Source organism: Erythrolamprus reginae (assembly GCF_031021105.1).
Source record: "Erythrolamprus reginae isolate rEryReg1 chromosome 4 unlocalized genomic scaffold, rEryReg1.hap1 SUPER_4_unloc_2, whole genome shotgun sequence".
NCBI lineage: Eukaryota > Metazoa > Chordata > Lepidosauria > Squamata > Dipsadidae > Erythrolamprus > Erythrolamprus reginae.
In genome coordinates, this window is record NW_027248455.1 from 34,398 (window position 1) to 49,351 (window position 14,954).

The window sequence follows — 14,954 nt, forward strand, 5'->3', positions numbered from 1 at the left end:
GGGAGAGAGGGAGAGAAAGAGGTAGAGAAAGTGAAAGAGAGAGGGAGGGAGAGAAAGAGATAGAAAGAGAAAGAGAGAGGTTGGGAGAGAGAAAAAAGAGAGAAAGAGATATAAAGAGAAAGAGAGAGAAAGGGAGAGAAAAAGAGAGAGAAAGGGAGAGAAAAAGAGAAAAAGAAAGAAAAGTAGAGAGAGAAAGAGAGACAAAAAGAGAGGGAGAGAAAGAGAGAAAGAGAGAGAGAGAGAGAAAAGCAGGTGGGGGGGCACACCTATTTTGCCAGCCCTCGGATGGGCCATAGGGATCCGGTGTATGTGGAGGGAGAGGTCCCCAGCTTCTGTTCTGCAGAGGGGAAGCCAAAGCCCCCGCATGGGTTATGCAGAGTGCCAGTGTTTGGGGCAAGGTGGGGGGTGGGGGTCTTCCTTAACCCCCATTTCTTTGGTGGGGCTAAGAGGCTGCCCAGCAGGGCTGATGCGTTGCGGAAGGTCTTGTCGAGGGAGACCAGTGGAGCCCCCCCCCCGCTCCCATCTCCAGGGAAGGGGGTTCTGGCATCACTGCCACTCTTCAGGGGGTGGAGGGAGGGGTCCGTAGCACAGTGCTGGACAATGGCTGAAGACAGTTGACTGCAGCTTTCAGAATTCCTCAGCCAGGAATATGAAGAAGACAGTTTGAAAATTTAAAAGGGAAGGAAGGAAGGAAGGAGGGAGGGAAAAGAAAAAGAAGAGAAAAAAGGAAAGAAAGAAAAAGAAGAAAGAAAGAAAGAAAGAGGAAGGAAGGAAGGGAAAAAAAACCAAAGGAGAAAAAAGAAAGAAAAAGGGAAGGAAGGAAGGAAGGAAGAAGGGAGGGGGCCCCCAGACACTTAGGCTGTATGGGGCCCCAAAATTCCTGATGGCGGCCCTGGCTACATTGCACTCAGGGACGGATTTCTGTTGCCGCTGCTACCGTTGCACTGCGCGTCCAGCTTCAGTCATCTTGTGTGCGTGCACGTCCCCAGCGTGTTTGCTTCTGCACATGAAACAAAAACACTGAAATCTTGCAAGGGGACCCGCGTGCTTGAGATTTGGACAACTTTTTTGCATGCCCGGAAGCAAAGAATTGCTGAAATCTCATGCGCATGCATGTCCACTCAAAAGATTTTGCTTGTGCATGAAACAAAAAATTGGAAAAATTGGAAAAAAAAAAAAGATGGCGGTGCCTGTAGGACTGCCACCGGAGCGGTCATGCACAAAATGCAATCTGGCAGCCGCTACCCATGCGCAGACCGCTATCGCACCGGTAGCAACCCACTACTGAGCTCAACAACTGTTCTTACATTTTCTGTCTATGAAAGGCTTTGTGTGTCCAGGTAACTTCTTTTCTGAAAGTATCCACTTCTGATCTGTCCAAGTTCACTGATGTCTAAGAAATCAAGGTGTGGTTGATTCATTTCAATATTCACTTGCTGAGTTTTCCCATGCCCATGCATCCCTAGGTGACTTGTTTCCATTGAAATTGAATCTTAGGATTTTTTCAGTTTCAGTCAAACCAGCAACTGGATGTGCCAAAAGATCCTGCCCTTGCATCCCACGGGAAACCTGCCCCAACTCCGAAGCTGACCAATGTCTGACCTTGTACAATATTTGGCTAAGGCCCCTACAGCTTGTGGGTCTCATGATCAATAGAATAAGCGAAAGTCGGTCCCTTTTTTTGCACGAATGCCCCAGAAAGCGAGTCCTCACGAACAGCTCAACACCACATTTAGCCCCCGATTCATTTGGGATGGTTTGCACAGAAGCGGCTTCTGCATAAAGCCAAACACTGCAAATTCGTAGCATGCACCCGGCGGCGCTTGGCTTCTATGATCGGCGGATCCCAAATTAATCCCCAGCAGCACTTCTGGAATTTTACTCCCGGAGGAATCGAAGGAGCCGCTTTATTCTTCGACATCCAGGTCTTTTCTCCCGGCCAAGGCCTCTTCTGAGGGGGACAATCAGATTGGAGGAGCGGGAGGAAAGACGGGAGGCAAATCGCAGAGCGCCCAAGCATTTTAAGGCTGCGGCGCGGCAGGGTGGGCGTGCGATCGCTTCCGGGAAGCGCAGGAGCAGGAGGCGGGGTCAAGCAGCCGAGGGATCCGCTTCTCCGGAGCGTCGGCCGACCCACGTGATGCGAGTGAATCGCGATCCCAGCGAAAGGGAAGCACAACGTCCGGGTGGATCGCAGCATTCGGGAGCCCTTTAACGCGGACGGCCAAATCGCGCGGGGTGTGTGTGGATTTAATGTCAGCTCTGCCGCCGGCCGATCCCTTGCAGAGTTCCTTTCTTCGCGACGGGATCTTCCCGTCTCTCTCAACCCAGCAGAGGGAGCCCATTCAGGTTTTGCAGACCCCGGCTTTGGGAGTGCGAATCCAAGAAGAAAGCGAGGCTGGAGGGAAACCCGTTTGCTTCTCCCCTTTAAAAAGCCTGGGAGCCTCGGCTGTCGCCTCCCTTTTCTTTTGAAATCTGACTTGGCTTTGGGGATCAAGCTTGATTTCAGGCGTGTCCTCGCTGGCTTGCTTCGCTTTCTCAACTTCGCGGGCAAGGAGCGCTTCGAATTGCAGGCATAGTTCCCTCTAAGCCAGAGGTCCCCAACCGCCGGTCCGCGGACCAGGACCGGGCCGTTGGGGTTTTTCAGCCGGTCCGCGGCACCAGGGCCCCCTCGGCCTTTCTGCACCACCAGCGGCGCTCCCCCCGCCAGCCAAGCCCTGCGCCCGCCGGAACCGGCTCCTCACTCTCCCCCCGCCGCCCGCCGCGTTTGCAGGAGGTGGGGAGGGTCGGGCGGCCCGCCAAGGCCAGGAGGGACGCCGCTGCCCCCCTTCCCTCTCTCCGCCCGCCGCTGCGCCTCCTTGACGCCGAGAGGAAATGCCGGCAAAGGTTTTTCTCAGCGGAGGCCGGCGAAGGTGATATTCAATGTCGGGGCGCACGGGCGGTTGCGCGCGCTCCCTATCTCCCTGCGAGCCCACTCGGATTATTCAAAATAAGAAAAACCTTCGCCGGCGAAGGTTTTTCTTATTTTGAATATTCCGAGTGGGCTAGCAGGGGGATAGGGAGCGCACGCAACCGCCCGTGCGCCCACGACATTGAATATCACCTTCGCCGGCCTCCGCTGAGAAGAACGGAGAGAGAACAAGAGTGAGTGAGAGCAACAGACAGCAAGATAGAGAGAAAGTGAGAAAGAGAGAGTGAGAGAAAGGGGGGGAGAAAGAGATAGCAAGAGAGAGAACAAGAGAGAGAAAGCGTGAGAAAGAAAACAAGAGAGAAAGAGTGTGAGAGAGAGAGAAAGCAAGAGACAGAAAGAAAACAAGAGAGAGAAAGTGAGATGAAGAGAGTTACTCAACGGCCGCCATTTTTAAACAAGGGGCGTTACCATGGCAAATAAGGAATTTAGGTCTTGACCAATCACCGGAAGGAGGGTCAGTGACTACTTCCTCTGAGGACTGATTCAGCATTCATTTTACCATCTTGTGCAGACCAGTCCTTCGTATTATTGGGATTTCCCAGCTGCCCCCTCTACAAATAAAGGGAAGGATAAGAGGCATAGCACTAAATCAAAGGGAAAATCTTCTCAATCCTCATTGGCCTTAAAGGAGGCTGAGAAGAGAATCAAAGCCCTGGAGGCTCAGCTGGAAATGAACAGACCAAGGCAAGGGCCTAGTCCTTCTACCAGCACTATCCCACCTCATCAACAGAGCCCTTTGGCTTCTGCTGCTGCCTTCGAGGGACCTCACCTCACTGGAGCTGGGGATTTGTCCCATGATCGCCCATTGAGTGCCCCATTGCCATCTGAAGGGATTCAAAGGGCAGAATGGTCCAGACCACCCCAATCATGGTCTCAACCGGCACAACCTCCAGCAGCCACCTTTACCCCAACTGCAGCAGGTCTCAGGGGCCCCATGGACAATTGGCAGACCAATATGTCTCCTTCATTACAAGACATGATAGCGTCTGCATATTCGCAGGGCATTGCAGTGGGTGCCCAGCAAAGCCCATCTCCTTTACCACCTCGAGCCAATAGACAAGACCTTTGGGTGGCCCCTGCTTCTGCCCCATCTTTACATGATTCCTTTCAGGAGGACCAGGGCCCAAGGGAGATGGCCACAGATCCAGAGGAGGAACTCTCGGAGGATGAGGCCAACCTACCTGACCAGCCCCCTTTCACTGGGCTATTCAAACATTCCCTATTCAGGGTCCTTTTAAACAAGGCCAAGACCACGCTGCTACCAGATAATTCAGCAAAACCAGCGGGTCAAGAGGTGGGCATCATGCCAGCGGCCAGACTCATTAATGAGCCCCAGAGAAAGTCTGAGCACATTCCTGCAGTACCTATCTTTGCAGAGAATATAAAGAGACCCTGGCAGAATCCATCAGCAGCCCTGGGGCCCTCAGCCTTGGACAAAAGATTTTACTCCTTTGATCCAGAGGTAGAGGACTTACTTCAGTATCCTTCAGTAGATACTCCAGTCACATCATTGATGTCTAACGTAGAGGTACTGTCAGATATGGCAGACGGTCTGAGACCAGAGAACAGAAGGGCGGAAAACCTGATTAAAAGGGTCCATCAATTATCTGCTTGGTCCTTGAGGGCAGCATTGGCTGCATCCTTCTTTAATAGGGCCTCCATCCTGTGGCTCTAGGATATACTCCCCAGACTTGGCCCAGAGGACACCCGTCTTCGCCAAGACATCAACAAGCTCATCGCCACTGCTGAGTTTTCTGCAGATGCCACCTTGGCGGCAGCAAGATTTTCATCTCAAGCAATGGCAACTAACCTCTCAGCTCGACGCCTGCTTTGGCTTCGTTCATGGCAGGCAGACGTGAAATCAAAATGGCGTCTAGCTACAGCTCCTTATCAAGGTTCTAAGCTCTTTGGTGAGTCATTAGACTCTGTCCTGATTGAGGACAGAGATAAGAAGAAAGTGTTACCAATGTCGGCAAGAAGGCAAGACAGACGAGGGGCGCCATACTTCCGTAGACAGCCCTTTCGATCGGAACCCTCCTCAACTTTGTCCCCAGTTGCATGGGCCTATGGACAGGGGACTTACACCCAACCATTTTACCGAGCTGACCGAGGGGGCTATGGGGACAGGAACCGCCAGTTTCAACAACCTCGCAGATCCAACAGAGGAGGTTATCGCAAGCAAAAATGACTCCTCCCTCGATCCGCCCATCGGTGGTCGCCTGCAATTCTTCACTGAATTTTGGGAATCCATATCCACCGACACATGGGCCTTAGAGACTGTGGAACAAGGCCTGCGAATAAACTTTTGGCAAATTCCTCTAAACAGATTCATACGATGCCCGACTTTACTTCATCCGCAAAAGCGATCTCTTATTTTCCAGGAGGTCCAGTATCTCTTGGACATTGGGGCAATAGAACCAGTTCCGACAGACCAGAGAGGTCAAGGGTTCTACTCCATAGTATTCATAGTCCCCAAGTCCTCCGGCGGATGCCTCCTAATTTTGAACCTCAGACAACTGAACATTTGCATCCGGTATCAGAGGTTCAAGATGCATTCGTTACATACCATTCTGGCATCTATTGTCATCAGGATTGGATGACCTCCATCGACCTGAAGGAAGCGTATCTACACGTTCCGGTCCATCCACATCACCATCAATTTCTACGTTTCTGCCTTCAGGACCAACATTTCCAATACAAGGCCATGCCCTTCGGCCTTTCCTCGGCTCCCAGGGCCTTCACCAAACTTCTAGATGCCTTAACAGCCAGCCTCAGAACGCGCTCCATACGTCTTCTAGCTTATCTAGACGACATAATCATTCTTTCCAGAGACCCTCAACAGGCCAAACAGGACCTGACCCTAACAATGGACTCCCTGGAGAGAGCAGGTTTTACAATCAACTACGACAAAAGCCACCTGCAACCAACCAAGTGCCTGCTCCATCTAGGCACTACAATAGATTCTTCAACAGGCATGGTCTTCCTATCATCAGAGAGACAGCAGAAGATAATAACACTGATACACTCAATAACACACCGCACTAAGATTCCCTGGGCGCACCTATCACAATTACTAGGTGTGTTCATTTCATGCATAAACATAGTACCGTGGCCTCAGATACATGCTCACCCTCTACAGTGGCTTCTACTCCCATTCCAAAGAGCTCGACTAAGCAACTCCAAACACCAAGTGAACCTGACCACAGCAGTTCGCCTCTCCTTCCTTTGGTGGACATCTCCTGCCATAACCAGGGGCTCTCCCTTCCTCTTCCACCAGGAGGTGACCATCACTACGGACGCAAACCTGTCCGGCTGGGGAGCTCACTCCGGATTCCAGGTTGCCCAGGGCAGATGGTCAACAAAGGACTTGGCAGATCCCAACATCAACCTTCTGGAGCTATGGGCGGTTTTCAGAGTGTTACAGACGTTCTCGGATACCGTAGCTGGTCAGCACGTCCTGATAATGACGGACAACATGGCAACAAGAGCCCACGTGAATCCCCAGGGAGGTACACGATCAGACTGCCTGATGCAGGAAGCACACGCTCTAATGTCATGGGCAGAGATACACCTGGCCTCGATTCGTGCAGAACACATTTCAGGAGTGGACAATACGCAGGCGGACTGGCTAAGCCGCACAACGATAGACCTGGGGGAATGATCTCTGAACCCAGAGGTGTTCCAGCAGATAGTTCACCGTTACAGCATTCCAGTAGTCGACTTGTTCGCCTCACAGCACAACCACCAGGTACAAAGGTTCTTCTCCCGGTTTCCAACCCCGGGAGCCGAGGAAGTCAATGCACTCCTATCACCATGGCCGAAGGTCACAAGACATAGTTTTATCGGATTTTTGTACCCACGGCTCCCATCCATCGGAGCTTTGTTGCCATAAGGTGGATGTCTGAAGAGCCGTGAAGGCTTTTCTTCGCCGGCAAAGGCTTTTCTTATTTTGAATACGTACTCCGAGTGGGCTAGCAGGGAGATAGGAAGCGCGCGCAAAACCGCCCGTGCACCCCCGACATTGAATATCACCTTCCGCCGGCCCCGCCTCTCATGCAAACCCCCTTGCTGAGAGCCCGGGGCGAAAGTCCTCTCGGCAAATGTGAGGCGGGCAGGGCGTGCGCGCGTCACCGCTGAGAAGAACGGAGAGAGAACGAGAGTGAGTGAAAGCAACAGACAGCAAGATAGAGAGAAAGTGAGAAAGAGAGAGTGAGAGAAAGGGGGGGAGAGAAAGAGATAGCAAGAGAGAGAGAACAAGAGAGAGAAAGAGCGTGAGAAACAAAACAAGAGAGAAAGAGTGAGAGAGAGAGAAAGCAAAAGAGACAGAAAGAAAACAAGAGAGAGAAAGTGAGAAGAAGAGAGAGAAAGAGGGGGAGAGAGAGAGAAAGAGAGAGGGGGGAGAGAGAGAAAGAGAGGGAGAAAGAGAGGGAAAGGGGGAGAGATAGCAAGAGAGGGAGAGAGAAAGAGAGAGGGAAAGGGGGAGAGAGGGGGGAGAGAAAGAGGAGATAAAGGAAGAGGAGAGAGAGAAAGGAAGAGAAAGAAAGAAAGAGGGATAGAAAGAGAGAGAGAGTGAGAGATGCTCAGTGAGCCTTTCTTTGAAGTTGCCTTTCTTTCTTTCTTTCTTTCTTTCTTTCTTTCTCTTTCTTTCTTTCTTTCTTTCTCTTTTTCTTTCTCTCTTTTACCTTTCCTTCCTCTATTTCTTTTCTTTCTCCTTCCTACCTTCTTCCCTCCCTCCCTCCAGTCCTTCCTCTCTTACTCTCCCCTTTCATAAGTTTCCTTGCTTCCTTCCTCTGTTCCTGTCCCTTCCCTCTTTCCTTCTTCCTTCCTTCCTTCCTTTCCTCCCTTCCTTTCCTCCCTCTATTTCTTGCTTTCCTTTTCCTTCCTCCCTTCTTTCCTCCCTCATTCCCTTCTTTCACTCCTTCCTCTCTTACTCTCCCCTTTCACACCTTTCTTTGCTTCTTTGCACCCTTCTTCTGTTCCTGTACCTTCCCTCTTTCCTTCCTTCCTTCCCACCCTCCGTCCATTCATTCACCCATTCCTCTCTTGATCGCCCCTTTTACGGCGCCGCTGACAGCTAGCTCCCCCCCCCCCCACCGGGCCATGGAAAACTGGTCTAGCTGAAAGCCGGTCCCTGGTGCAAAAAAGGTTGGGGACCTCTGCTTTAGATGGTAATGTACTGATGAAGAACTTGGTATTATAATCCACAGGAAGAAACAATGCTTCAAATGTCTGTGTAAGTAGAAACAAATTTATCTGAAGTATATTAATGGGCACTATCACCATTATACGTTCTTTAAAGCAGATCAGACTGATAAACTGCAGGAGGAGATCAGCCAACTAAAGGAGCAGTTACAAGTTACCAGGTCTCAATTAGAAGCTGAGCGACATGCCCATATGGTCGAACTGACTAAGGTAGGGCACATTCTGTAAGGCGACATGCCCATATGGTCGAACTGACTAAGATAGGGCACATTCTGTAAGGCTCAGTTTTAAGATGCCATCCAATAATCCATTACTAATTAAGATTATAAGTCTAAACTAGTATCAACATTCAAAGAAGAAAATGACTTGCCTTGTTTGGTACTTTTGCACTTTATGTTTAAATGTAGATTGAAAAAGATGATTTAGACATGATGGTTGCATATAAAATCTGCACCCTTTTTTAATGTTCTTTGGGAAATTTCACAGAATTGTCTATCCTGCCAATAGATTTTATCAAAAACTTGTTCTAATAAAGAGTCAGGTGAAAAGGATTATTATTATTATTATTATTATTATTATTATTATTATTATTATTATTATTATTATTTATTGGATTTCTATGCCGTCCCTCTCCGCAGATTCGGAGAGGGGCGGCATACAATATACATTTGTACAATATACATTTTCATACATTATCATTTCCATTATCTCTTCCTACAAACCTATTTCACTGATCAGTAATCCTCTGGTCTAGTTAGATTGGAATATTTTGCAATCCACACATCACATTAATTAATGTTAAGGTTTCATTGGTTTGGAATAAGCATGATCAAAATACAGGAATTTGTAGAAAAGGACTTTCTGAAATTCTTAAAATAGCTTTTTCTTTTTTCTTTTTTTAAATATTTTTATTTTATTTTATATGACTTACAAACATTTAGACATCAAACAATACAACATTAAACATTTACACTTGATATATTTACAAGATTTATTTTTTAACAATTCTATTTACTATACCTTTTTCTTAATTTCCACCCAGTTGTAAATTTTTTCCCACACTTTGTAATAGTCCTTATTTTGTTGGTTTTGAATTTCGTATGTTAATTTGCTAAATTTGGCGCAGTCTAATATTTTTTTAATTACCGTTTCTTTGTTTGGAATCTTATCTTGTTTCCAGACTTGTGCATATGCTAATCTTGCAGCAGTAAGTAAGTGATTTATTAAGTAGTAATTTTCTTTGCTATGTTTGCCTCTAATTATGCCTAATAAATACATTTCCGATTTTATTTCAATTTTATAGCCCAATATTTCTTCCATCCATGCCCTAATTTGAATCCAAAATTTTTTTGCTTCGTTACATTGCCACCATATGTGGTAGTATGTTCCCACTTCTTTTTTACACTTCCAACATTTGTTACTAATGTTTACATTCATTTTGGCTAGGCGTGCTGGCGCATAATGCCATCGGAAGAACATTTTATAAAGATTTTCTTTATATGGTGTTGACAAAGTCATCTTATAATTAACTGACCATAGTTTTTCCCAGTCTTCTAGCTGAATTGCATATCCAAAGTTAGTCATCTAAGATATCATGTTAGGTTTAACAATTTCTTCGATGTTTTCATAGTTTAATAGATAAATATACATTTTGGTTATAAATTTTTTGTCAGATCCTGTCAATATTTTGTCTATTTCATTTTGTTTATTACATATTCCAAATTTTACCAAGTCCCTTTTATATCTGCTTTGAATTTGGTAATATGGAAGCCAATCTATTACTATGCCTTCCTCTTTAAGTCTTTCTCTAGTTTTAAGACTTCCTTTAGTATTTAATAGGACTTCGTAGGTTATTTTTTGTTCTTGGCTTATTATATTTGGATGAATTTGAGCTTCTAGAGTGGATAGCCATCTGGGTATTTCATTATAGTGTTTTTTCCTGACTTTCCGCCAGTGTGTCAATAGTGTATTCCGAATTTGGTGTTGTTTAAAGTGAGAATGTTTTGAATGTTCTTTTTCCCACAAATGTGCGTGCCATCCTTCATTTATATCATGGCCTTCTATTGTTAGAATTCTAGGATTTTCAAGGTTGACCCATTCTTTAATCCATAGTAATTTAGTGGCTTGGTGGTATATTTCTAAGTTGGGTAAACCGAATCCTCCTCTTGTTCTTAAATCTTGTAGGGCTTTCATGTTTATTCTTGGTTTTTTATTGCACCAGATAAATTTAGAAATTATTTTATTTATTTTAGCAAAGAACGATTTGTTTAATTGTATTGGTGCTGTTTGGAAGAGATAGAGCCACCTTGGAAGTATATTAGACTTTATTGTATTGATCCTTCCCATTAAGGATAAATTTAACTTTGACCATTTTTCTAAATCTTCTTTTGTTTTTGTTAATAATTTCATATAATTTAGTTCTTTCAGTGAAGAATACCTTGTCGTAAACCAAATCCCTAGATATTTAATTTTTTTTTCTATTTGAAAACCTGTTTCTTTTATTAATAATTTGTTTAAATCTTGATTACAATTCTTGGTTAATTTTTAACTAATTAAAATAGCTTTTTCATTCAATTTCAGGTATATGAAGATCACCGATCCAAAGAGGAGGTGTTTATGAAGGAAGTTAAAGAATTAACTGCAAAAAATTCAGAATTACAAAATGTAAGTAGCTGAGAAATTGGATGGTATATTCTGTTGCAGTTTATTATGATTTATATTTTAAATATTGGAAAAGGCGTAGAACTTTATAAAAACCTGAGCTTACTGGTTGTCACAAATTCCTTCCTTTCCCACTGTACCCCCATTTCTGCTATGTTCAAGCCGAGGAGTATTTCATCTGCAGCTGCTAAAATTGTCCATCAGAGTCTCTTCAATTGGGAGGGCTACTGAGAATGAAATCCAGCAGGTTCCGACAGGTTCTTCAGAACTGGTAGCGGAAATTTTGGGTAGTTCGTAGAAGCAGTAGTGGACATTTTGAGAACCGGCAAATACCACATTTGTCTGGCCCCAGAGTGGGGTGGGAATAGAGATTTTGCAATATTTTTCCCCCAGAAGTGGGGTGGGAATTGGAATTTTGCAGTATCCTTTCCCTGGAAAGTGGTGAGAATGGAGATTTTGCATTATCCTTCCCCTACCACGCCCACCAAGTCACATCATGCCCAGCAAGCCACGCCCACAAACGGCAGTAAAAAAAATGGATTTCACCCCTGGAGGGCTATCGCTTCCCTTCCCCTTTTGCTCCATATATTCATTACTTTTCTAAAAAGGTTCTGAAAGTGAGTTGAGCATGTATTCCTTTGAACTTAACAACAAATAATTGTATGTTATATTTGGGGTGGTTTATTATTTAAGTAATTAGAGTTCAAGAAAATCACTGGATTTTGGGGGGTTGGTGGGCATTGCAAAAAATACTTTACCTTTTAGAAGCATTTTCTAGTAGAATATGCCAGCTTATTTATTTTTCCAAAGAGAACTTTGAATTTTCTTTGATTGCTGCTGTTGTTTCCCAATTAGCATTTGCTAGAGATACAAAAGTCCAACCAACATCCGAAATCCAATTTAGGCACTTTAAAGGATACCCTTGAATTAACAGATGAGAAACATCGGATGGCTATGGACCATCAGAAAGTAATGCATGATCTTGAAAAGCAGAATGTAATACATCATCTTGAAAAGCAGAATGTAATACATCATCTTGAAAAGCAGGTAATTTAATACAAATGTCAGGCACTAACTTCAGACTCCAGGCCCCAGGTATCTGGATTAATAGAATAGAATAAAATAGAATTTTATTGGCCAAGTGTGATTGGACACACAAGGAATTTGTCTTGGTGCATATGCTCTCAGCGTACATAAAATAAAATATACATTTGTCAAGAATCATGTGGTACAACACTTAATGATTGTCATAGGGGTCAAATAAGCAAGAAAGAAGCAATATTAATAAAAATCTTAGGATATAAGCTACAAGTTACAGTCATACAGTCAACATGGGAGGAAATGGGTGATAGGAATGATGAGAAAAACTAGTAGAATAGAAGTGCAGATTTAGTAGAAAGTCTGACAGTGTTGAGGGAATTATTTGTTTAGTAGAGTGATGGCGTTCGGAAAAAAACTGTTCTTGTGTCTAGTTGTCTTGGTGTGCAGTGCTCTGTAGCGACGTTTTGAGGGTAGGAGTTGAAATAGTTTGTGTCCAGGATGTGAGGGGTCAGTAAATATTTTCCCCGACCCCTTTTTGACTCGTGCAGTATACAGGTCCTCAATGGAAGGCAGGTTGGCAGCAATTGCTTTTTCTGCAGTTCTGATTGTCCTCTGAAGTCTGTGTCGGTCCTGTTGAGTTGCAGCACCAAACCAGACAGTTAGAGAGGTGCAGATGACAGACTCAATGATTCCTCTGTAGAACTGTATCAGCAGCTCCTTGGGCAGTTTGAGCTTCCTGAGCCGGCGCAGAAAGAACATTCTTTGTTATGCTTTTTTTATGATGTTTTTTATGTTAGGTGACCATTTTAGGTCTTGAGATATAATAGAACCTAGAAATTTCAAGGTCTCTACCAATTACGGGGTGGGCAGAAAAGTATAGTGTCTGAGCAGCAGTGCCATTGGGACTGGGCGGCATGGAATTATAAATAAATAAATACATAAATACATAAATAAATACAGTATATACTCGAGTATAAGCCGAGTTTTTCAGCCCCCAAAATGGGCTGAAAAACCCGACCTCGGCTTATACTCGAGTCACCACAAGAGGGCGCCGAATCACCACAAGAGGGCGCCCCGCCAGCAAGCTAAACGGGGAGGACGGGGACGGCATGAACTCTCTCCAGGATTTAGAAGCCTCCAGCCGGAGAGAGAAGCAGATTTGTTACAGAGATCGACTTGGTACGGCAGTAGGGGAAGGAGGAGAAAGAGGAGGAGGACAGCTCTTTCCTTTCCTCCTCCTCCGCGGCTGTGGGCTATTCTGGCTCTCCTCCGCCTCATTTCCCTGTTGCAGTCCCAAGTGGATCTCTTTAGCCAATCTGTTTCCCTGCACAACACATGAGGCAATAAAGGGAGACGGAGGAGAGAGTCAGCAAGCTAAAGTGGGCGGGGGGAACGGGATGGCATGAACTCTCTCCAGGCTTTAGAAGCCTCCAGCCGGAGAGAGAAGAAGATTTGTTAAAGAGATCCACTTGGTACGGCAGCAGGGGAAGGAGGAGAAGGAGGAGGAGGGCAGCTCTTTCCTCCTTCTCCTCCTTCCCCTGCTGCCGTACCAAGTGGATCTCTTTAGCAAATCTGCTTCCCTGCACAACACATGGGGCAATAAAGGGAGACAAGGAGGAGGGAGGATCAGGGGTGGGAGATCCAGCCAACGAGCCAGCAAGCTAAAGAGGGGGGGTGAAAACAGCATGAACTCTCTCCAGGCTTCTAAAAACTCAAGTTTAAAGACCTTAGGGTTAAAAATGCAAGAGTCTTCAAACCTGGAAAGATTAAGGCTTGTGGACTTCAACTCCTACTCCTGAAGTATCATGGCTGGTGCAGGACTTCTGGGAGTTGAAGTCCACTAGTCTTAAACTGTCAAGTTTAAAGACCCCTGGGTTAGGGTTAGAAATGCAAGTCTTCAAATCTGGAAAGATTAAGGCTTGTGGACTTCAACCCCTACTCCTGAGGTAGCATGGCTCGTGCAGGAATTCTGGGAGTTGAAGTCCACTAGTCTTAAAACTGTCAAGTTTAAAGAGCCCTGGGTTAGGGTTAGAAATAGGTTTTAGCTTGGTTGCTGATTGAGCTACTTTTTTTACTTTTTAATTTATTGTTATTACCAGATTGCTTTCGTTTACCCTCTTTTAAATTTACAGAGCTAATTTTGGTTTTCTTTAAAATAAATATTCTAAAACATTTAATCTACTGATGTCTCAATTAATGTAATTTTATTGGTTTCCATTTTTATAAGTTACCAGTAGCCACTGCATTTTCTAACCTCGGCTTATACTCGGGTCAATAAGTTTTCCCAGGTGTTTGTGGCAAAAACTGGTGCCTTCGGCTTATACTCGGGTCGGCTTATACTCGAGTATATACGGTAAATAAATAAATAAAAATAATAAATCCCTTCTTTTTTATTAAAAGAAATTAATAATAAAACAAAACAAAACTCTATTACTATTAAAACTAAACCAGCAAATCCAAAAACATAACTACAGTGGTACCTCAAGATACGAACCCCTCGTCTTACGAACAACTTGTGATACGAACCCGGGGTTCAGCAAAATTTTGCCTCTTCTTACGAACTTTTTTCGGGTTACAAACTGGCATTCGGAGACTGCTGGGAAGCCGCGCGGCTGTTTTAAAAGGTAACAGCCGGGCGGTGGGGCTTCCCAGAAGCCTCCCGAACGCCGGTTCGTAACTCGAACAAAGTTCGTAAGAAGAGGCAAAATTTTGCTGAACCCCGGGTTCGGTTCGGGAGGTTGCTGGGAAGCCCCCCAGGCCGGCTGCGACCTTTTAAAACACCCGCGCCGCTTCGCAGCTGTCTCCCGAAGCCGAACGCGGAAGTTCGGCTTTAGCGTTTGACTTCAGGAGACAGCTGCGAAGCGGCGCGGGCGGTTTCAGCTCCCCATTACTCCACGTCACTTCGCTCCTGTCCTGGCTAAATCGTGTGGCAGCAAACAGGCTTTGGCGTTTTGGCTGGGGGGGAGGGAGTTAGGAAGGTCCTACTTCTCCCCCCCAGCCAAACCCCCAAAGCATGTTTGCTGGCACACGATTTAGCGGCGAAGTGACGTGGAGGGATGGAAAGCTGAAACCGCCCAGTTTC

General features: G+C 45.6%; 1 pseudogene; it reads left to right on the forward strand.

Moving 5' to 3' along the window:
* Positions 1-14,954, forward strand: part of LOC139155221 (cilium assembly protein DZIP1-like) — a 56,096-nt pseudogene that overhangs the window by 19,369 nt on the left and 21,773 nt on the right.